The sequence below is a fragment of the Schistosoma mansoni genome (assembly GCF_000237925.1).
Source record: "Schistosoma mansoni, WGS project CABG00000000 data, supercontig 0147, strain Puerto Rico, whole genome shotgun sequence".
Lineage (NCBI taxonomy): Eukaryota > Metazoa > Platyhelminthes > Trematoda > Strigeidida > Schistosomatidae > Schistosoma > Schistosoma mansoni.
Genome location: NW_017386044.1, coordinates 551,081 through 557,403, shown reverse-complemented (window position 1 = coordinate 557,403; position 6,323 = coordinate 551,081).

The window sequence follows — 6,323 nt, the reverse complement described above, 5'->3', positions numbered from 1 at the left end:
GATCCCCTTTCGCACTGCTGAGGAGTCCCATAATAGGACGAAACGGCCGTCCAGTGCTTCCAGGTTTTCCCTAGTGGTCTAGCTTCAATTGACTCACGCTTACAACTATGAAAATACTAAATCTCCACAAAACCCCTTCTGATAATAACAATTATCTATAAATGTTTTAAACATTATCCTTTCTTTTTTTTTTCTCTTCAACTTTTCATAGATTCCCTCTCAAATACGAACAATACGAATTACCAATAAAACAGAGGTGTACACATCAGTCACCATATTGAAGTAGGTCATGTATATTGTTTAGCTTTATTTTTAAATAAATTTTCGATGAGACTCTAATTTATGGACGACTACATGAAGATTGTGTGAAGAGTTATAATGATGATTTACAGTTAATGGTTGGGGGTTAGGAGTTAGATTTAAGGTTTTCATCACGAACTGACATCAGCTGAAATGTCAAAAGGCTGTTTAACGAAATGGATGAATGAATTTCGCTCTGAAATTCATATTATCCTGTTTCATCGGTTCGTCCATAAATTATAGCGTCGTCAAATATTCTTATTTTCGGAATGGTTGTACATTTTATTATACTGGAAGATGATTAAATCATCTCAGTTAGTTAATGCTGGAATGGTGAATCAGATTATCTCTTACATTGGTTTTCAATATAAAACAATAAAGAAAAAAAACCATATACAAAATAAGTCGAAATTTGTTCTAAGATCTATTCCACTACTTAACATCAGATTTCTTATTCATTGAACATTGGAAACTCTATTGAATCTCTAGAGTGATCACCAGTTTCATTTCACCTTCAATAGTGTCATATACAGATATCATCAATCCTACTGAATAGACGCTTTGTCATATCTCTCTTTAATTCGACTGGGGACCATGAAACATTGCACGTCGGGGCAGTCGGTGGTTGGGCATACGTAACACGTATCTCAGCCATTTCAACTGATGAAGTTTCACTACTTCATCAATTGATTTGTCATCCTTACTTAGTACCCGTTTCCTAACAACTGCATCACTTACCCGATGGTCCCAGGATATACGAGCAATGCTTCGACGACACCTGTGTTCGAATACTAGCAGTCTACGAATATGCTCTACTCTTATCGGCCATCGTAATGAGATGCAGTCCCATGATAGCCGGTCACCAACAATTGATTCATACGCCATTTGTTCTCTCAGGATACTGGAGCCCATTTGCAACATTGGTTTGTAATCAGGGTTTTCCAGCTCCCCTAGATGGACTCTTCATGTCCACCAACCCGGTTAAAGCACCGGACATTCGCTTTTCGTCTTCTCAATTTCGTAAACAACAGTAATGCCACGAAGAGTCAGTGAGTAGGACTTTCCTGGCAGAGGCTATATATTCACGTGGCCATGAGAGAGCATTTCTAGAGGAAGAGCGGACTCTCCCCACTCTCGGCCGTACCAGGGCCATGGAAATAATTTAATCTGTTGATAGTATTCATCATGAATTAAGAATAGCTTATAATTATATGATTGATGTCTATTTAATAATATATAAACGAAGTTACTATCAGGTCAATGTTAATGTAAATTGACACAACTAATCACCACAATATGAATGTATATTCATGTCGGTGATTAGAATTATACAATATGAATGTTGATAAAGTGTTTTAATGAACTTTTGGCCATCTAATCATATTTGACAGATTTAGTTATAATTCGGTATGTGTATATAATTTAAATTTAATTATTAGTATATAGAATTTCGGTTATAAATTAATCTTTCAACTAAACATTATTAAGTGATGAAGTATAATTGTTGATAAAATTTGTTTATTATATGTGATATATTAGAAATCAGATAGAGAATGAAAAAAAAGGGGGAACATTCGATAGATATTTCGTCTTCTCACATTGGTGGTGGTGTTGTTTATGAAATTGAGAGGACGAAAAGCGAATGTCCGGCGCTTTAATCGCATTGGTGGACATGGAGAGTCCACCTAGGGGAGTTGGGAAACCCTCATTTCAAACCAATGGTGCACATGGACTCCAGTATTGTGAGGGAACAAGGGGCGTATCAATTAATCGTTGGTGACCGACTACCATGGGATTGCATCTCCTCACGATGCTCCACTGCCTTGTGGATCAGATCTTTGGGTCAAAGGCTGGTGGTGTGGCCCCCTAAGAAAGCCAGCTGCTTTTGTTTGGGCACCTGGGCAGCATCACAGTCCTCACACAAGTCAAATGAGATTTGTGTGGTGCATATTTATCTGGTTCCCCTTTGTACCAATAATTATATATTCAAATAAATAAATAAATAAATAGTCCAATACATAGAGACAGTTTGTATTCTCATTAAGTTTTCCACTGTGAACACATTTTTTCTAAGTATACCAATTTCAATGGTAAAGGAAACTGTCGATCATTTCGAAATATTTGCTCTGTTAAGTTCTTAAACATTTCCTAACTTAAATACCGGCTAAATTATACCATATGGACGATCTTAACTAGCCATGAAAAAATTTAATCCCATGAATAAATAGAATGGTTGCTCAACTTCGTGGATCAGTTGAAGTTAGACATTAACACCATTGGATGCCAGCTCAGTGGTCTGTCGGTTAAGGGCTTCGGCTCGAGACTGATAGGTCATGGGTTCGAATCTCGCGAGTGCGGGTCCGTGGATGCGCACTGCTGAGGATTCCCATAATAGGACTAGTTGGCCGTCCAGTGTTTCCAGGTTTTCGATGGTGGTCTAGCTTCAATTGACTCACGCTTTAAACTATGAAACTTCAATATGTATGTTGGCTTTATGGGATTTGTCAGCCTTTACAAAGTCTATAATAAGTTTTCTATTCAGGATAAAAAGAAAACTACATCACTTAAGAGAATAACAGTTTATGTTATCAAGTCTAGTATAATGTCTAAATACTTTCTCATAGACTCCCTGAATGTTCGATGAGATGATGGTATAAGATCGTTACCTGGAAAATAGTTTAGAGACAATCTCAGATTGTTTCAGGTAGTACAAATTGATGTTGACCTTTACAAAAGAAATTCTTTTAAAAGCACAAAGAAACACGTAAAAACTTTCAGCAGAACTCTGATAATGATCATTTACTTATTCAAGATAATGACTTGGGAAGTCTTAAATTGTAGTTTAAAGATTCATTGTCACTCATAGTCAAAATCTATCTGTGACCTCGGGTGGATGTCTGGTCCGTAAGACAGTTTAAGGCATATCACTTGGCAACATTCTAGCTCGTATTGACCCTTTTAATATAAATAAATTATATCATTTTCTTGCTCATGTCACTAACTACCTTTTCTTGTTTGTTCACAAAATTGCTAGGACATTCTTAATTCACTTGGCACATGTATTTGTCATACAGTAGAATTTTATGAATGAAATATTCCATATGGTTGCTAAGCTAGTTGACCAATAGTCTTTAAATAACTACAATGTGTCTCTATACCGAGTTACGCTTAGCTAAGTAGTCACATTGTATGGGGTTAGGTTGAAAGAATTCAACCGGTACTGTAGATTAAATAGGACAAAAATTACTTTATTTACTTTCACATCAATATACGATGGTTTCCTTACTCACTTACTTACTCCTGTTACCACTTATGGAGAAGCATGAGCCTCTCATCAGCATTCTCCATCCCGCGAAACCCTTTCCAGTTGCTATTCATCCTTTTGATATCTGTTTCTGATTCCCGACGCAATGTGTTCCTTGGTCTCTTTTCTTTTCCTTCAGCGTTTCAAGTTCGCACTTGCCTCGTGATGCTGTTTGATGATTTTCGCAATGTAGTTCCTATCCACCTTTGGAGTCTTCTTAATTTCTTCTTCAAATGAAAAGGAGGCTGTTGTTGATGGTATTCGGTCAACGGACTTTGAGTTTCTTGAGTAGTAGTTCTCCACTTGTAGCTCTTCCAGGGTTACTGTCGGTCCCAAACCCGATTAAAGGAGAGGAGGGTCAGGCATGGAGTCAGCAACCTCATCCCATAGAAAACAACTTTGTTAAAAAACAGTCTACCCACAAAAAATAATTTAAACCCCATTAATGAACTAGTATTACAATTGGTAAGCAAAGATGGATAGTGGCTAGCAATGGAATCCAGGACGCGCGTTTCGTCCTATTTGGGACTCGTCAGCTGGATGTACCTGCATCTCAGATGTTCACTCTGAGACTCGAACCCACTACCTTTCGCTTCAAACCCTTCGATTCAAACAAACAATACTAAGTAAATTTAGTATTACAATTGTTTATAGAATGTATCATGTATATCATACTGTGTTGAATACTAGGTTGATGTCAAACTCCATACAACATGTCATTTCATCAACAAACAACGTCAAGAAACACAATTAAGGACACTACGTGAATCTATCAACAACAACAAAAAAACATAACAGGACCTTCAAATGGTTGTATTCAAGGTTTTGTTTTTTGATTGTAAAATATTAAAAGTACAAAGGAAAGAAAGAATAAGAAAGGAAGTCGGTTAAAATTAGGTCATAACAAATGTATGGAGTAAACTGTTGTATTGGGTTTTTAGAAAAATCTTAAATCAGTTTATTAATTAATGGTTTTAATAGTAAATCATTGAAAATAATAGATTAACAACATTGTTTTTAAGCTATTCAACAATAAATCCATTCGGTATTGTTTATTTGATTCTTCCCATTAATATTCAGGACTGCAATTGATCATTCTATTATTGGTATATGTAGATCTTGTGTTGATTGCTTCGATATTGCCTAAAGTCACAAGCATGGTGGTTATCAGGACTCAGTAGCTAAGTGAGTAACGTGATGGCGTTTGATGCGAACTGGTATTAGGTTCGAGTCTCAGGATGAACATCAACTCTGGGGTGCAGATGCATCCAGCTGAAGAGTTCTAAACGGGACGACACTCGCATTCTAGATTTTACTGCGGCGACATTCCGTTCATTGCCCCCAAATGCCCTGGTATGACCGAGGGTGGGGAGGGTCCGCTGTCCTCGGAATACTTTCATATGACCACGCGTATACACCCACTATCGGGGAAGTCCTACCCACAGCACGAGTCTTATTTAAAAAGTTGAGATGAGAAGCAGATGTCCGGTGCTTGAACCGGACTGATGGACACGGCGAGTCCACCTAGGGGAGTTGGAAAACCCTAATTCCAAACCAATAGGTCACATGGGCTCCAAGATCCTGAGAGAACAATTGGCGTATGAACCTATTGTTGGTCATCGACTACCATGTGACTGCATCTCCTGACGTTATTCCACTGCATTGTGGATCAAACATTTAGATCGAAGGCTTCGGGTATGCTTCTCTAAGAAAACCACCTGTTTCGGTCTGGACAGTCAGGTAGTATCACACCCCACACACAAATCAAATGAAATTTTTCGTTTGGCGCATATATATTTGGTGCCTCGTTGTACCAATATTTATGTGTTCAAATAAAAATTAAAAATAAACTGCTAACCACCGTCCATCTTTGCTTATTTGACAAGAGTGTACGTCCAGTATTCACTTTTGTGTCCATACAATACTTCGTATCATTTTATCAATGGTAACTGAGTCGATGGCAATTTTTTTTCCGAACTTTTATCCTTTTTAACTAACCAAACGGCTAAATCTAGTTCTGAAAGTAGTAATTTCTTCTCCGAAATTTCTCCCGAAGCTTCGTTTGACAATATCAAAGTATGTTTTTTTTTTCAAACGAAAAGAGCCTTGGTTCGAAATGAATTTAGCTCAATAACTTACAGACTAATTTCACCAGTTCCAACTGTTAACACTACGGTCAGCAATATCATCCCAAACTTCCCTTACACTTATATCTACGTGAATTGTAATGCGTTTTATTGGTTTTCACTTAGACTGTAATCTAGCACGCATCAAATGAAATATCATAATGTTAGGCCAGTGAGTTACAGTAATCATTTTTTTGTTCACTGGGCAAACTGAGAAACATGTTTCAAACGGTCGAAATTACCAAAACATTGTGATTGTTTTTTAGCTAAAAAAAATTTTCAGAAGGGGTTTTTGTGGAGACTGACTTCGAGAGGTAAATCCTGGAGTTCTAGTGAGAAGCAGTGACCAGTAGAGTTCAAACCACGTCTGTTGTGAGACATCAACTCACTAATTTTGAGGGAACTGATGCTCTCTGACGGATTCGATCCCATGTCACTCAACTTCACAGTCAGAAACGTTACCACTGATCTACTCGGGCCGCGATCGACCTCCTGTAGGACTAAGATGTAATCACAATTGATTGATCACTGAGTGGTGATCAATGTCATGCGTGTCAAGTCCTTCTTTAGTGCTGATCGAATGCTATCGATCA